Raw genomic sequence first — 17,144 nt, 5'->3', positions numbered from 1 at the left:
GGGCCTTCAAAACTGTAATAGGTGGTTGAGAAATGAAATGTGTAATTTATGCTCCTAGAATGCCTGAAGGTGCTACTTCAAAATTAGGCCTCTGTATGTGGTCAGGCTGTGTAAAAGTCTCACACATTTGGTATCGTTATACTCAGGAGGAGTAGTAGAACGTATTTTGGGGTGTTATTTTTGCTATGTAAATGCTATGCGTTGGAAATATCTTATAAACGGACAACTTTGTGTAAAAAAAAATGCGTTTTCATTTTTTTCCACATTTTCCGAAAACTTCTGGAAAAAAATGAACCATTGAAAAGACTCATTATGCCTCATAGATTATACGTTGGGGTGTTAGCTTTCCAAAATGGGGTCATTTTCTGGACGTTTCCATTGCCCTGGTGTTCCAGGGCCTTCAAAACTGTAATAGGTGATTGAGAAATGAAATGTGTAATTTATGCTCTTAGAATGCCTGAAGGTGCTACTTCAAAATTAGGCCTCTGTATGTGGTCAGGCTGTGTAAAAGTCTCACACATGTGGTATCGTTATACTCAGGAGGAGTAGTAGAACGTATTTTGGGGTGTTATTTTTGCTATGTAAATGCTATGCGTTGGAAATATCTTATAAACGGACAACTTTGTGTAAAAAAAAATGCGTTTTCATTTTTTTCCACATTTTCCGAAAACTTCTGGAAAAAAATGAACCATTGAAAAGACTCATTATGCCTCATAGATTATACGTTGGGGTGTTAGCTTTCCAAAATGGGGTCATTTTCTGGACGTTTCCATTGCCCTGGTGTTCCAGGGCCTTCAAAACTGTAATAGGTGATTGAGAAATGAAATGTGTAATTTATGCTCTTAGAATGCCTGAAGGTGCTACTTCAAAATTAGGCCTCTGTATGTGGTCAGGCTGTGTAAAAGTCTCACACATTTGGTATCGTTATACTCAGGAGGAGTAGTAGAACGTATTTTGGGGTGTTATTTTTGCTATGTAAATGCTATGCGTTGGAAATATCTTATAAACGGACAACTTTGTGTAAAAAAAAATGCGTTTTCATTTTTTTCCACATTTTCCGAAAACTTCTGGAAAAAAATGAACCATTGAAAAGACTCATTATGCCTCATAGATTATACGTTGGGGTGTTAGCTTTCCAAAATGGGGTCATTTTCTGGACGTTTCCATTGCCCTGGTGTTCCAGGGCCTTCAAAACTGTAATAGGTGGTTGAGAAATGAAATGTGTAATTTATGCTCCTAGAATGCCTGAAGGTGCTACTTCAAAATTAGGCCTCTGTATGTGGTCAGGCTGCGTAAAAGTCTCACACATGTGGTATCGTTATACTCAGGAGGAGTAGGAGTATGTATTTTGGGGTGTTATTTGTGGTATGCACATTCCGTGTGGGAGAAATAAGCTATTACAATGAAAATTTTGTGAAAAAAAAAAAAAAAATCGTCATTTTGCAAAGAATTATGGGAAAAAATGACAACTTAAAATAACTAACCATGCCTCTTACTAAATACATTGGAATGTCTACTTTCCAAAAAGGGGTCATTTGGGGGGCATTTGTACTTTCCTGGCTTGTTAGGGTCTCAAGAATGGAGATAGGCCTTAGTACATCAGATGTGATCTTTTTTTGCAAATCTTTATGATTTGCACCATAGCTTGTAGACTCTATAAATTTCACACAGATCATATAATATGCAAAAATTTGGGTTATTTTTACCAAAGATGTGTAGTAGTATAAATTGTGGCCAAAATTTATGAAGAAAAATTGCTAATTTGCTAAATTTTGTCACAGAAACGAAGAAAAATTCATTTTTTTTCAAAATTTTCGGTCTTTTTTCATTTATAGCGCAGAAAATAAAAAACCGAGAGGTGATCAAATACCACCAAAAGAAAGCTCTATTGGTATGAAGAAAAGGACAAAAAAATCATTTGGTTACAGTGTTGCATGACTGAGTAATTGTCATTCAAAATGTGAGAGCACTGAAAGCTGAAAATTGGTCTGGGACTGAGGGGGGTTTAAGTGCCCAGTAAGCAAGTGGTTAACCGCTAGCCAACCAGCCGCCACAGTTGTACTGCAACAGCATGGCTCGACTGCGCGAATTGCCCATTATGCTCCGTCGGTAGCATAAACGTCCACTAGGGCCCACTTGTGCGCCGCCAGAGGCACGCGCGCACGACCCCCCCACCGCTCGCTCCCCAAGCCGAAGTGAGTGCCCGGCGGTCTCGATCACCGCCGGGCTCCCACGATCGCTAGGGCACACTGAGAACCCAGAGCTGTGTGTGTAAACACACAGTTTGGTTCTCTGAGCAGTGAACTGACAGATCGTCTGTTCATACAGAGTAGTTTCCCTGCACAGTCCCATCCCCCTTCAGTTAAAACACTTCCTAGGATACATATTAACCCCTTCACTGCCCCCTAGTGTTAACCCCTTCACTGCCAGTGATATTTTACAGCAATTTTAATCGCACTGATCGCTATATTAATGCCAACGGTCCCAATAATAATGGTAACCAGGGCAGGACTTAGGGTGGTGGGGGCCCCTGGGCTTGAGTCACTTTCGGGGGCCCTACCTTCTATACATTACCATATTTATCGGCGTATAACACGCGGCGGCGTATAACACGCACCCCAAGTTTAGGAGGGAATTTTAAGGAAAAAAACTTTTACGAAGGATGTTTAAGGAAAAAAACGTAAAAACTTAAACTTTAAACGCCCATCAATGCAGCCTTATCAGTGTCCATCTGCAGCCTTGCCCATCCATCTGCAGCCTTGCCCCAGTGTTATTTGCAGCCTTGTCATTGCAGTCTTGAAATTTAAAAATGGCGCCGCCGAGATAGAGTCCTATGTATCGCGGCGGCTCTCGGGTCCTCTTGGCGGCTCTTGGCAGCTCTCGGGTCCTCTCGCAGTCCCGAGTGGAGCCAAGAGTAGCCGAGTGTGCTCGGCTCACAGTCACACCTAGTCCCTGTGTTATGTCCATCATAGGGCAGGACTGTGAGCAGAGCCGAGCCGAGTACACTCGGCTGTGTATCTTGGCGGGGCCCCCTATTGGGTGGGGCCCATGGGCTTGAGCCCAGTCAAGCCCAATGGTAAGTCCTGCCCTGATGGTAACCCATTATTGGTCCCAATAATCAGCGATAAAAATCACTGATCGCCACCATTACTAGTAAAAAAATAAAAATATTAATAAAAATGCCATAAAACTATCCCCTATTTTGTAGACGCTATAACTTTTGCGCAAACCAATCAATATACGCTTATTGCGATTTTCTTTTACCAAAAATATGTAGAAGAATATGTAACAGCCTAAACTGAGGAAAAAAAGTTTTTTTTATATCTTTTTTGGGGATATTTATTATAGCAAAAATTTAAAAATAATGTGTTTTTTTTTCAAAATTGTCGCTCTTTTTTTGTTTATAGTGCAAAAATAAAAACCGCAGAGGTGATCAAATACCACCATAAGAAAGCTCTATTTGTTGGGCAAAAAGGATGTCAATTTTGTTTGGGAGCCATGTCGCACGACTGCACAATTGTTAGCTAAAGCAACGCAGTGCCGAATCGCAAAAGTGGTCTGGTCTTTGGCCAGCCAAATTGTCTGGGCTTAAGCGGTTAAAAATGTCTTCTTCTCCCGCTTCTTCCTCCAGTCTTCTCCTTCTTCCCACCCAAAGACTTTTTTTTCGGTCCTGCAAGCACAGCGCCCCTGTGTGAAAGCAATCGGGCTCTCGCACTGGGAGGCTTGAGAGGCGCTATTTTTAATTTTGTGAATTATTGTTCTCCCAGACCAAAATGAGAAATTAACCCTTACAGTGCAGGCACAGCCCCAGCGCAGAGGATCATTTTGTACTTGCCCGAAGCTGGGCTTTAACGCATGCACGCAACCCTTTTACTACGGTTTTAATATGATGTTCTGTTATAAATAACTTGATTTGAAAACCACATGCAAATCTATGGAGGACTGATGTCGTTAGTGTTCCGATCAAGCCGTGAAAACAGCTCAAGCATGAAATGACAGCACCCCTTGTACAGCTATACACGGTACGACCAGCAGAGGGCACCAAATTAGCCACGATGATTTGTTCTTGGTCAGGACTATTTAAAACGTGATTGTTTTTTCACGCACATAGAAAGGTACATGTCTCTTCAGCTTGGCTCCTTCACTACATCTGCTGCCACGAGTCTGCTTTATTGCACCCGTTATTGCAGAATAACGCGCTGCAATCACACACAGCAAGACATCACCAGCACATCTACATAGCAGAGACGTGTGGGAAGCGGCACAGGAGGTGACGTCAGCGAGGGAGAAGCGTCTGATTGGTGGCTGAAGGTGCTCGAAAAATATACCTGGAAATAAGCAGCATGAGAGCCCAGAGGGAGTGAAGGGTCCAACACGTCTGTGCTGCCGGCTGCTGCTCAGGTCAGTGTCCAGTGCTGGGGATGATTGTGCTTATGGATCGGAGCGATGGGCTGACATAGTGATCGGTTTACATTGCATGAATGAGCTATACACCGATTGGTCTGTATAGGCGCCCACTACTCCATGGGTTATACATTGTATATTGTGCTTCCCTGACGTCACATGACTTGTACTAATGATCAGGCTGGTTGGAGGGCTCAGCTCTCGATGGCCTATGTATGTGACATGGTAGCTGTGAGAGCAGGTTTATTATTGTGTTTAATAAGAAGAGGTCACACACTCATTGTCTGACTGACACATCGACCTGGGAGCTGCTGTTGCCCATTTGGACCAGTCTGGGCTCCTCCTGGAAATAAAAATATCACAATGTGGGTTTGTATGTCTCCAATGCATGTCAAATGTGCGCAAGGTAAACGTCACAGCGCCTCTACTTCATTTTGCTTTGCGTTTTCTTTGATGCACCGTATTCCATTCAGCTCTCTCAACTGATTTCTTATTCATTTACACTGAAAAGCAGGTTAAACACATGTACAGCTGACGTGAATCTAATAAGTATTGTTTCCAGAACTTCTCCATGTGAACCCTTACTTTCTATGGCTCTACTCTTTTCATTGCTATGGCCATGCATAGCCATATTGGATCAGTGATGTCATAAACATCACCCCGCCCCTTTGGCTACATACAGCAGTTGATTGTCCGGGAGTGACAGCTTCCTTTTTGGACTCAGTCTGAACCCAAGTTCTGACCAAACCTGGTCACCACTCAGCCAATGTGTCTTAAAGCAGAAATGTACCCATAACAACTTAATAAATCGGTTTAATGGTTTCACAAAAGTTACATTTCTGGAATGCCGGGATTGCTTACTGTCACATTTGCATGTGTCCTCAACCAAACTGTCACACCAGCAAATAACTGGTGTCAGAACTGATCTCCTGTAAATACAAATATTCAATTAAAGTGGTTGTAAACTCTTATGCCGTGTACACACGATCAGAATTCTTGTTGGGGGGGAAAAAGCTCTGATGGCTTTCCTGTCGGAATTCCGTTCAAACTGTCTTGCCTACACACGGTCACACCAAATTCCAACCGCCAAGAACGCGGTAACGTAGAGCACGTATGACGGGACTAGAAAAAAGGAAGTTCAATAGCTAGTAGCCAATAGCTTCCATCTCGTAGTTGAATCTGTGCATGCATGAGTTTTTGCGCATTGGAATTGCAAATACATGATCGGAATTTCTGATCAAAGGTTTTTCCAAATTGAGAACCTGCTGTCAAATTTTTGCTGGCGGGAATTCGGCCAACTAAATTCTGATGGAGCATACACACGGTTGCATTTTCCGATGAAAAGCTCTCAACGGACTTTTGCTGGCCGAAATTCCGATCGTGTATACACGGCATTACAATTCACTTTTTGCTACAGGTAAGGTCCAGCTAGTTTGTAGAGGAATCTATTCGTTTTTATTTTATGATTTTCTTTCAGCCCACTGTCCATAACCAGCTTTAGGTTTCATGTATAGAGGCTTTTTAAAGTAGAAGTCTGGCCAAAGCTACTTTGGTCATACTTCTATAGATTACAGGAGTACAGTTCGTTCTGCACTCCTGTGATCTGTTTTCAGCCAACCAATGGGCTAAAGTGGATCGATGTTGCGTCTAGCTAGGCGAGTATAAGGCTTGTTTCAAGCAGGCGGTTTGCTCAGCGGGAAATTCGCTCCGCTGATCCCAGCTGAGCAGGCAGATGACAGGTCAGTCTCTGCTCACTGTGCAGAGACGGACCTGTCAGAGCGCTGCTTTGCTCTATGTGGAGATCAGATGAAAACAGACAGCCTGTCCGTTCTCATCTGATCCGCCAGACGGATGAAAAATAAGGTCACATCAGTCTGGATGGCAGACAGGATTGGAGCAAATAGCGGTGGATGTCAGCGGATATGTTGCTGACATCTGCCGCTCAATAGGCGTGAATGGAGCATCTGATCAGGTCTACCCGAAAAACGAAATGGGTGTTTTTTTTTTTTTTTTTGTTTTTTTTTTAACTCTTTTAATAATTTCAATACTTGCCACTTTCATTCCTTCCTGCCGAGGCCAATTTTCAGCTTTCAGCGCTGTCACACTTTTAATGACAATTGCGCTTTCATGCAACACTGTACCCGTATTAAATCTCTTCCCTCAAATAGATTTCTTATAGTGGTATTTAATTGCTGCTGGGTTTTAGTTTAGTGAAAACATTTAAAAAAGACCAAACATTCTGGGGAAAAAAACGTTTTTCTTTGTTTCTGTTATAACATTTTGCAAATCTTTCTATGTAATTTAGGCCAAACTGTATTCTGCTACATGTCTTTGGTGAAAATAACCCAAATCAGTGGTGTTTATTTAGGACCAGTTTACACCACATGCAGTCCAGTGCATTTTTTTCTGCATCAAAAATGCATGGAAAGTAAGGTTATATGGTTTTCGATGGCATAGTTCCATCTGGTTGCTAAGGATGGAGAGATGGCAAAGGTATTGAATTTTTTTTCTTCTCCTCAGTCTTCACGAGGGAAACGGGGGGGGGGGGGGCTCGGTAAACAAAACTGCAATGTTTATCCTCGTGACACATCACAGGAAACACCCTTATGGCTAACAGAGGACAGCATTAGATATGGACTTGGAAAATGTAACATTAATAAGTCACTGGGACCAGATGGCTTGCACCCGAGGGACCTTGAGGAACTCAGTCAAGTAATTGCAAGACCATTGTTCCTAATTTTTACAAACCGTCTACTGACTGGAATAGCACCACCTGATTGGAGAAAAGCCAATGTAGCACCAATATTTTAAAAAGGACCAAGATACATACCTGGGAATTAGACCAATTAGCCTAACATCAATTTTATGCAAGCTCTTGGAGGGGATGATAAGGGACTATATAGAAGATTTTAGTAATGAGAACAGTATCATTAGCAGTAATCCACATGGATTCATGAAGAATCGTTCTCGCCAAACCAATCTATTAACCTTCTATGATGAGGTGAGCTGCCATCTAGATAAAGGAAGGAACGTAGATGTGGTGTATCTGGATTTTCCAAAAGCATTTGACACCGTTTCCCATAAACGTTTACTGTACAAAGTAAGGTCTGTTGGCATGGACCATAGGTTGAGTACATGGATTGAAAATTGGCTACAGGGACGAGTTCAGAGGGTAGTGATAAATGGGGAGGACTCTGGTCAGGAGTGGAAAGTGGAATCCCCTAGAGTTCTGTGCTGGGACTAATCCTGTTTCATTTGTTCGTAAATGACCTGGAGGATGGGGTAAACAGCTCAATCTCTGTATTTGTGGAGGGCACTAAGCTAAGCAAGGCAATTACTTCTCTGCAGGATGTGGAAACCTTGCAAGAAGATCTGAACAAATTAATGAGGGGGGCAACTACATGGCAAATGAGGTTTAATGTAGAAAAATGTAAAATTATGCATATGAATGCAATCTACTCACTAGGGTGTGAACTAGGGGAGAATCTAGGATGGAAAAGGACCTGGGGGTCCTAGTAGATGATAGGCTCAGCAATAGCTTGCAATGCCAAGCCACTGCTAACAAAGCAAACAGAATATTGACACAGATTTAAAAGGGGGATTAAATCTAGGGCTTAATTCTCCTACTCTAAAAGACTGGTCTGGCCTCACCTTGAGTATGCTGTCTAGTTCTGGGCACCAGTCCTCAGGAAGGATGTGCTGGAAATGGAGCAAGTACAAAGATAATAAAGTTAAATAAAATTATTCTCTCTGGAGAAAAGCCGCTTGAGGTGATATTTCATTTTACAAATACTATACTGGTGATGCCCACAATAGGGATAAAACTTTTTTGCGGAAAGGAGTTTAATAAGACACGTGGCCACTCACTAAACTTTGAAGAAAAGAAAACTGCATACAGGGTTTATTTACTGTAAGCGGCAAAGATGTGGAATTCCCTTCCACATGTGGTGGCTTCACAGGGGGGCATCAATAGTTACAAAAAACTATCAGATAAGCACCTGAAGGACCGCAACATACAGGGATATACAATGTAATACTGACCTATAATAACACACATACAGTGGTGTGAAAAAGTGTTTGCCCCCTTCCTCATTTCCTGTTCCTTTGCATGTTTGTCACACTTAAGTGTTTCGGAACATCAAACCAATTTAAACAATAGTCAAGGACAACACAAGTAAACACAAAATGCAATTTGTAAATTAAGGTGTTTATTATTAAAGGTGAAAAAAAATCCAAACCATCATGGCCCTGTGTGAAAGTGATTGCCCCCTAAACCTAATAACTGGTTGGGCCACCCTTAGCAGCAACAACTGCAACCAAGCGTTTGCGATAACGTGCAATGAGGCTTTTACAGCGTCCTGGAGGAATTTTGGCCCACTCATCTTTGCAGAATTGTCCTAATTCAGTTACATTAGAGGGTTTTCGAGCATGAACAGCCTTTTTAAGGTCATACCACAACATCTCAATAGGATTCAGGTCAGGACTTTGGCTAGGCCACTCCAAAGTCTTCATTTTGTTTTTCTTCAGCCATTCGGTGGTGGACTTGCTGATGTGTTTAGGATCATTGTCCTGCTGCAGAACCCAAGTTCGTTTCAGCTTGAGTACACGAACAGATGGTCGGACATTCTCCTTCAGGATCTCTTGGTAGACAGCAGAATTCATAGTTCCTTTTATCACGGCAAGTCTTCCAGGTCCTGAAGCAGCAAAACAGCCCCAGACCATCACACTACCACCACCATATTTTACTGTTGGTATAATGTTCTTTTTATGAAATGCAGTGTTCCTTCTACGCCAGATATACTTGGACACACACCTTCCAAAGAGTTCCTCTTTTGTCTCATCGGTCCACAGAATGTTGTCCCCAAAAGTCTTGGGGATCATCAAGATGTGTTGTGGAGAAATTGAGACGAGCTTTGATGTTCTTTTTGCTCAGCAGTGGTTTTCTCCTTGGAACTCTGCCATGCAGGCCATTTTTGCCCAGTCTTTTCCTGATGGTGGAGGCATGAACGCTGACCTTAACTGAGGCAAGTGAGGCCTGCAGTTCCTTGGACGTTGTTGTGGGGTCTTTTGTGACCTCTTGGATGAGTCGTCGCTGCGCTCTTGGGGTAATTTTGGGCGGCCGGCCACTCCTGGGAAGGTTCACCACTGTTCCATGTCTTCGCCATTTGTGGATAATGGCTCTCACTGTGGTTCGCTGGATTCCCAAAGCTTTGGAAATGGCTTTATAACCCTTTCCAGACTGATAGATCTCAATTACTTTCTTTCTCAATTGTTCCTGAATTTCTTTGGGTCTCGGCATGATGTGTAGCTTTTAAGGATCTTCTGGTGGACCTTACTGTGTCAAGCAGCTCCTATTTAAGTGATGCCTTGATTGTGAACAGGTGTGGCAATAATCAGGCCTGGGTGTGGCTAGAGAAATTGAACTCAGGTGTGGACAACCACAGTTATAGTATGTTTTAACAAGGGGGGCAATCACTTTTTCACACAGGGCCATGATGGTTTGGATTTTTTTTCACCTTTAATAATAAACACCTTCATTTACAAATTGCATTTTGTGTTTACTTGTGTTGTCCTTGACTATTGTTTAAATTGGTTTGATGTTCCGAAACACTTAAGTGTGACAAACATGCAAAGGAACAGGAAATGAGGAAGGGGGCAAACACTTTTTCACACCACTGTAGGTTGGGCTTGTCTTTTTTCAACCTCACTTACTATGTATTTACCACTGGATTTTTTATTTTTTGCGATTTAGAAGTGAAAATTTTGGGGAAAAAAATCCTAATATTTTCTACTTTCAGTTTAAAAAAAAAAAAAAATCCAATAAAATCGAATTTCGCATAAATTTAGGCCAGAATGTATTCTGCTAAATGTCTTTTGGTACAAAAAAAAAATCTTTGTGTAAGCCCTTGTACACACGGTCGGAGATTCCGCCGGAATGTTTCCTATCGGACCGTTTTGTCGGATATTCCGACTGTGTGTGGTCTGCATTGGACTGTTTCCGACAGACCAACTTTTCCAACTTGCCGGTAAAATTTTCAGATAAAATGCTCCGATCGGACATACTCCAATCATGTGTAGCCTACTCCGACGGACAAAGTGCCACGCATGCTCATTACAAATTCCTAGACCAAAGCTATTGGCTACTAGCCTGAACGTAGTCCCGTCGTAACGAAATAACGTCATCATGTTATGTACAGTTGGATTTTCCGACAACTTAGTCCGACCGTGTGTATGCAACATCACTTCCGGACCTCTTCCAGAATTAAACCGTCGGAATTACTCAGACGGATTTGGTTTTCGGAATCTCCGACCGTGTGTACAAGGGCTTAGAGTTATGCTACATATCACTGAAAATTGATCAATTTTGATGTACTAACTGCTTATCTCATTTCTCAAGGCCCTAAAATGTCCCCTTTTTGTAAATATGACAGTCCAATGTATTTAGTATGGGGCATAGTGAGTTTTTTGAAGTTGCAATTTTTTTTTTTTGCCCACAATTATTTGTCAAATGCCAATTTTTTATTTTATTATTTTTTTTTTCCCACAAACTTGTAATATTAACAAGGTATTTCTCATACATGGCATAAGCATACTTGCAATTACACCCCAAAATGTATCCTTCTGCTTCCTGTGTATGGCGTGAGACTTTTTTTCCACAGCCTGGTCACATTCAGAGGTCCAACATCCAAGTAGCACCGTCAGGCCCTGGAGCACCAGGCCAATGGAATTACCCACAAAATGACCCTATTTTGGAAAGCAAACACCCCAACATACAGTATCTCATATCTTTGTAATTATTGCATTATATCTTTTAATGTGACAACACTGGGGTAGGGTAGGTCAGGGTCTCTCCTGATCAAGGCATTCATTTGAAGATTGACGTGGTTAGGCCTCAAGTTCAATTTCCATTTTCAGGGGGACTTCATCACTAGGGTTTATAATGGGGCTGCTGATGCTTTATCCGGGGCTGATTTCTGGCATTCCTTTCAAAAGCATCCAGAGGTAGATCGAAGGGGAATGCTGGTTCCACCATTTGCCCAGCTGAGGTTGGATTAAACGCACTGGGGGCACAGGCGGCCAGCCTGGTGAATGCTTCATTGTCCAGGAACACACTTAGGGCATACAGGATGGCGTGGAGGTGTTTCTGTGGCTTTATGTCCCTTTTATCCCTGCGATAGGGGGTGTGGTGTCAAGTACATGATGGCTTTCATGGCCTATTGTCATTGTCCTTCAACACCATCAAACTATGCCTTTCTGGTGTCCAACATTTCTTTTCCCTTCTCCATCCTGAGTCACTGTCATTTTTTGCAGCTCATCCCATGAAAGCCATGCTCAAAGTTATCCAGAGAACTCGGAGGAGGCCAGCAGTTACGCGCTTCACTATTTCGGGGCAGATGTTCTGGTGTCTAGCTGATTTTATTATCCCTCTCACCCTTTGGGTTTGGTTCTGAAGGCAGTGGTGTTTTTCTGATTCTTTAGGTTCCTCAGACCTGGGGAGGTGTCCCGAGCCAGACTCCACGCATCAGTTCTCCGCAAGGGAAGTCTTTACAAGGTTGCTGGATCATTTTGCATTACAACTCTCCAACAATAAGAACTGCCAGTTGGGCCAAGGGTTTGTCATCCACTACTACAGAACCAACGCTGCCTGGTGTTCGGTGGAGGTTTTGGATTGGCTCACTTGCTTATTCTCTGCAGTCCCTCTCGACAGCGCGTTGCTTCCCTTCCCTACGCAGGGTCTCTCGTCCAGTCAGTTAATTTTACATGTCAGGATTTTGATTGGTAGATTGGGGTTTAACCCAAAACAATTCTTGGGGCACTCTTTCAGGATTGGGGCGGTTTCCAAGCAGGGGGTCCCTTCCCATGTCATCAAGTACATGGGACGTTGGCAATCATCTTGTTACAGACGGTATATTCCAGATCTCCACGTGGAGGTCAAATGTGCTTTTGCCACTTTGTTGGATTAATAATTTATCATGTTTTCATAAAATTCACTTTCTGTACCTAATTGGTGTCTCTTTGCCCTCTTTTAAGCATACTCTAATGGGCAGCCATGGCACACTGCATGGTTGAGGTTACATTCGCTCCAGTATCCAGACTCTGACTACAAATATATACACTGTTGCAAAAAAAAAAGTATGTGAACCCTTTTGGAATGATATGGATTTATGCACAAATTGGTCATAGATGAAGATCAGATCACATTTTAAGTCGCAACAATGGACAATTACAGTCTGCTTAAACTAATAACACACACAGAATTAAATGTTACCATGTTTTTATTGAACACACCATGTAAATATTCACAGTGCAGGTGGAAAAAATTATGTGAACCCTTTGATTTAATAACTGGTTGAACCTCCTTTTTGGCAGCAATAACTTCAACCAAACCTGTTTCCTGTAGTTGCAGGTCAGACGTGCACAACGGTCAGGAGTAATTGTTGACCATTCCTCTTTACAGGACTGTTTTAGTTCAACAATATTCTTGGGATTTCTGGTGTGAATCGCTTTCTTGAGATCATGCCACAGCATCTCAATCGGGTTGAGGTCAGGACTCTGACTGGGCCACTCCAGAAGGCGTATTTTCTTCTGTTTAAGCCATTCTGTTGTTGATTTACTTCCATGCTTTGGGTCGTTGTCCTGTTGAAACACCCATCTTCTGTTGAGCTTCAGCTGGTGGACAGGTGGACTTAAGTTCTCCTGCAAAATGTCTTGATAAATTTTGGGAATTAATTTTTCCTTCGATGATAGCGATCCGTCCAGGCCCTGACGCAGAAAAGTAGCCCCAACCATGATGCCCCCACCACCATACCTCACAGTTGGGATGAGGTTTTGATGTTGGTGGGCTGTGCCTCTTTTTCTTCACTCAGTGTTGTGTGTTTTCTTTCAAACAACTCAACTTTTGGGTTAATCTGTCCACAGAATATTTTGCCAGTACTGCTGTGGAACATCCAGGTGCTCTTTTGCTAACTGTTAACATGCAGCAATGTTTTTTTTGGACAGCAGCGGCTTCCTCTGTGGTATTCATTCTTATTTAGTGTTTTACTAATTGTAGATTCGCTAACAGGGATGTTGGCATATGCCAGAGACTTTTGTAAGTCTTTAGCTGACACTCTAGGATTCTTCTTCACCTCATTGAGCAGTCTGCGCTGTGCTCTTGCAGTCATCTTTACAGGACGCCCACTCCTAGGGAGAGTAGCAACAATGCTGAACTTTCTCAATTTATAGACAATTTGTCTTACTGTGGACTGATGAACAGCAAGGCTTTTGGAGATACTCTCATAACCCTTTCCAGCTTTATGCAAGTCAACAATTCTTAATCGTAGGTCTTCTGAGAGCTCTTTTGTGCGAGGCATCATTCATATCAGGCAGTGCTTCTTGTGAACAGCAAACCAAGAACGTGTGTGTGTGTTTGTTTTATTTATTTTGCAGGGCAGGTCAGCTGTAACACCTCCAATCTCATCTCATTGATTGGACTCCAGTTGGCTGACGCCTCACTCCACTTAGCTCTTGGAGATCTCATTTAGTCTAGGGATTCACATACTTTTTCCGCCTGCACTGTGATTGTTTACATGGTGTGTTCAATAAAAACATGGTAACATTTAATTCTTTGTGTGTTATTAGTTTAACCACTTCGCATCCAGGCCAATCCTGACATTTCTCTCCTACATATAAAAAATTCCCATTTTTTTTTTGCCAGAAAATTACATAGAACCCCCAAACATTATATATGTTTTTTTTTTTTTAGTTTTTTTTTAGCAAAGACCCTAGAGAATACAATGGCGCTCGTTGCAACTTTTTACCTCGCACGGTATTTGCGCAGCAATTTTTTGTTTCATGCTTAAAAAAAAAAAACCAGTAAAGTTAGCCCAATTTTTTTGCATCCTGTGAAAGAGGAGGATACGCCGAGTAAATAGATACCCAACATGTCACGCTTCAAAATTGCACGCGCTTGTGGAATGGCGCCAAACTTTGGTATATAAAAATCCCCATAGGTGACGCTTAACTTTTTTTTTTACTGGTTACATATTTTGGGTTACAGAGGAGGTCTAGGGCTAGAATTATTGGTCTCGCTCTAATGTTCACGGCGATACCTCACATGTGTGGTTTGAACACGGTTTTCATATGTAGGCGGGACTTACGTATGCGTTCGCTTCTGTGTGCGAGCTCACGGGGACAGGGGCGCTTTAAATTTTTTTTTTTTTTTATTCATTTTATTTTTTTAGTTTTACACTTAAAAGTCAAAATTTTTTATTTATTTTTTATTCCTATTACAAAGAATGTAAACATCCCTTGAAATAGGAATTAGGGCAGAAACAACTAATCGATTAATCGATTACTATTTTCATAATCGATTAATCGGCCAGTAGCATTATGGGGTTAAACAAAAATAAAATGGGCCCTTTATAGTACAAAAAAGAGCAAATCGCTACTGTAAATATTACTTTCACAAATCTACAGTAAAAAATGGACCCCTTACAGTCAGATTATCTGCTTTTTTTTTTTTTTTTTTTTTTTTTTTTTTTTTCTACTATAAAGGGCTCGTTTTAGTTTTTTTTTTAACCCCCATTATGTTACTAAACGTCTTAGACCTGGTTCACATCTATGTGTTTTATTGGTGATTTTTGCAGAAATGCACTACAGTTCATTTACATGGTTTCCTATGGGTTCACATCTGAAAGGGTCAGGGACTTTTAACGTAAAATGGTGCTTTATTGGTTCAATATACTTCAATGGAGAAGCTACAGAAAAGCATGTAATGCGTTTTTTCAGAAATTTGTGTTTTCTGCCCAAAAAAATGCAAATTTCAGTAAAATCGCCTGCACAAAAATCAAAACGTACAGCAAAAAGCACTACAGAAAAAGATCAAAAGCAAACTGCATAGGTGTGTACCGAGCCTTATGCTGGCCACATGGATCAATTTTCAGATGAGAATATTCAGATGAAAAATCTTTCTACATTCGCTGAATGAAAGAATTGTGTTTGAAATTTTCACTTGTTTTTAACATTCTGTTTTTAAAATGAATGTCATTTCTGAACGAAAACCACATACACTGTCTGAAAATTTCCTTTGACTAAGAAGTTTTCTATTTCCAAATTTTTCCCATCACTGTGGTTGAAAATGAATGTCAATTTGACCCGCTTTTTTTTTTAAAGGTTATTAACCGATTAATTGAATCAATAATCGGCCAACTAATCGATTATGAAAATAATCGTTAGTTGCAGCCCTAATAGGAATATGGCACGATCGGACATATTTACAGTGAGATATGGGGTCGTATTCGGTCCGTCGGACCAGCATACAGGCGAACGGTTTTCCCGATAGGAATTGAGTCCATCGGACAGATTTGAAACATGTTCTATTTCTAAGTCTGTCTGAATTTTTTTAAAGAAAAACAATCGCACTGCATTCCTGTTCAAATCGCATGCTATTCTTTGTGCTGCGTTTTGCGTCAATACAAAACACACAAAGTATCAGTACTCTGTATCGGCGAGTACTTTACCGAAAGTTTCAGTACTCGCTATTAATATCAGTGCAACCCTAATATATAATATTTGTATTTATGCAGTTCTCCTACCAAATGTCCTATCTGTCCACACCCTCCCCCCCCCCCCCCCCCCCAAAAAAAATATGTATAGTTCATTAGGGTAGACTAGAAAAAAAAAATGCATAATGTGCAGAACTGAGACCTTGGTAACAACTAAAAGAAAACCTCCTTCCAGAGTCCTCCACCCCTCTTCCATTTCCATTGCAGTTCTCTGTCCTACTTACACGTTAGGCCGCGTACACACGCGCGGACTGTTTGCCCAACCTTGTTCGTCAAACAGTTTCGGCAAACAGTCCGCTCAAAATTTGCATGAGCGGACTTGCCCACACACGAGCGGACTGTTTCAGCAAACTGTTTGCCAAACAGTTCGCTCAACTTTTGAAATGAACGGACTCGCCCACGTAAGGAGGAGGCAAATCCGCCCATTTCGAGCGCGTGTACAGGTAGGCGGGGCCCGCGAAGGAGACGTCGCGGGCTCCGCCGCCTGGAATGGGCTTAAAGGGGAACCCCAACGCCGAAAAAAATCGGCGTGGGGGTTCCCCCAAAGTCCACACCAGACCCTTGTCCGAGCACGCTACCCGGCCGGCCAGGAAAGGGGGGCGAGCGAGCGCGCCCCCCCTCCGGAGCCGTACCAGGCCGCGTGCCCTCAACATGGGGGGGTGCCATGTTGATGAGGACAAGGGCCTCTTCCCGACAACCCTGGCCGTTGGTTGTCGGGGTCTGCGGGCGGGGGGCTTATCGGAATCCGGGAGCCCCCTTTAAGAAGGGGGCCCCCGGATACCGGCCCCCCACCCTATGTGAATGAGTATGGGGTACAATGTACCCCTACCCATTCACCTGTGAAATAAAGTACAAAAAAAAACACAACACAGGGAAAAAATATTTTATTGCACAGCTCCGGGGGTCTTCCGTCTTCGGGGGTCTTCTCGCCGGACTCCTCCGCTATCTGTGTGTAGCTCTTTTACTAGCGGAGGAGTCCGGCTTTCTTCCTCCCCGCCGCCGGCCTCTTCTCCCGACTTCGGGGGTCTTGTCCCCCTCTTCGGTTCTTCTGCCGGGCCACCGCGCCTTCTTGTAGCTCTTTTACAGGCGGTGGCCCGGTCTTCTGTCGCCGCTGTCGTCGCCGCCGCCTTCCGTTCTTGTTCTTCTTCTTGTTCTTCTTCTTGTTCTTCTTCTTCTTCTCCTGGAGATGTTGAC

The 17,144-nt window shown here is 42.5% G+C and overlaps 1 protein-coding gene across 1 annotated transcript in view; it reads left to right on the top strand.

Annotated features, from left to right (window-relative positions):
* The first annotated feature begins 4,107 nt into the window (after positions 1-4,107).
* Positions 4,108-17,144, top strand: part of CCDC134 (coiled-coil domain containing 134) — a 161,616-nt gene continuing 148,579 nt past the window's right edge. Inside the window, exon 1 of the mRNA XM_077452523.1 lies at positions 4,108-4,401. The gene's annotated coding sequence lies outside the window, so the exon portion shown is untranslated. The remainder of the gene's footprint in view (positions 4,402-17,144) is intronic.

This window comes from Lithobates pipiens, unplaced genomic scaffold (assembly GCF_037356315.1).
Source record: "Lithobates pipiens isolate NorthernLeopardFrog02 unplaced genomic scaffold, aLitPip1_a1.2 Scaffold_23, whole genome shotgun sequence".
NCBI classification, from domain to species: Eukaryota; Metazoa; Chordata; class Amphibia; order Anura; family Ranidae; genus Lithobates; species Lithobates pipiens.
Note: the sequence above shows the minus strand (reverse complement) of the source record. Positions and strands in the feature narration are given on the sequence as shown.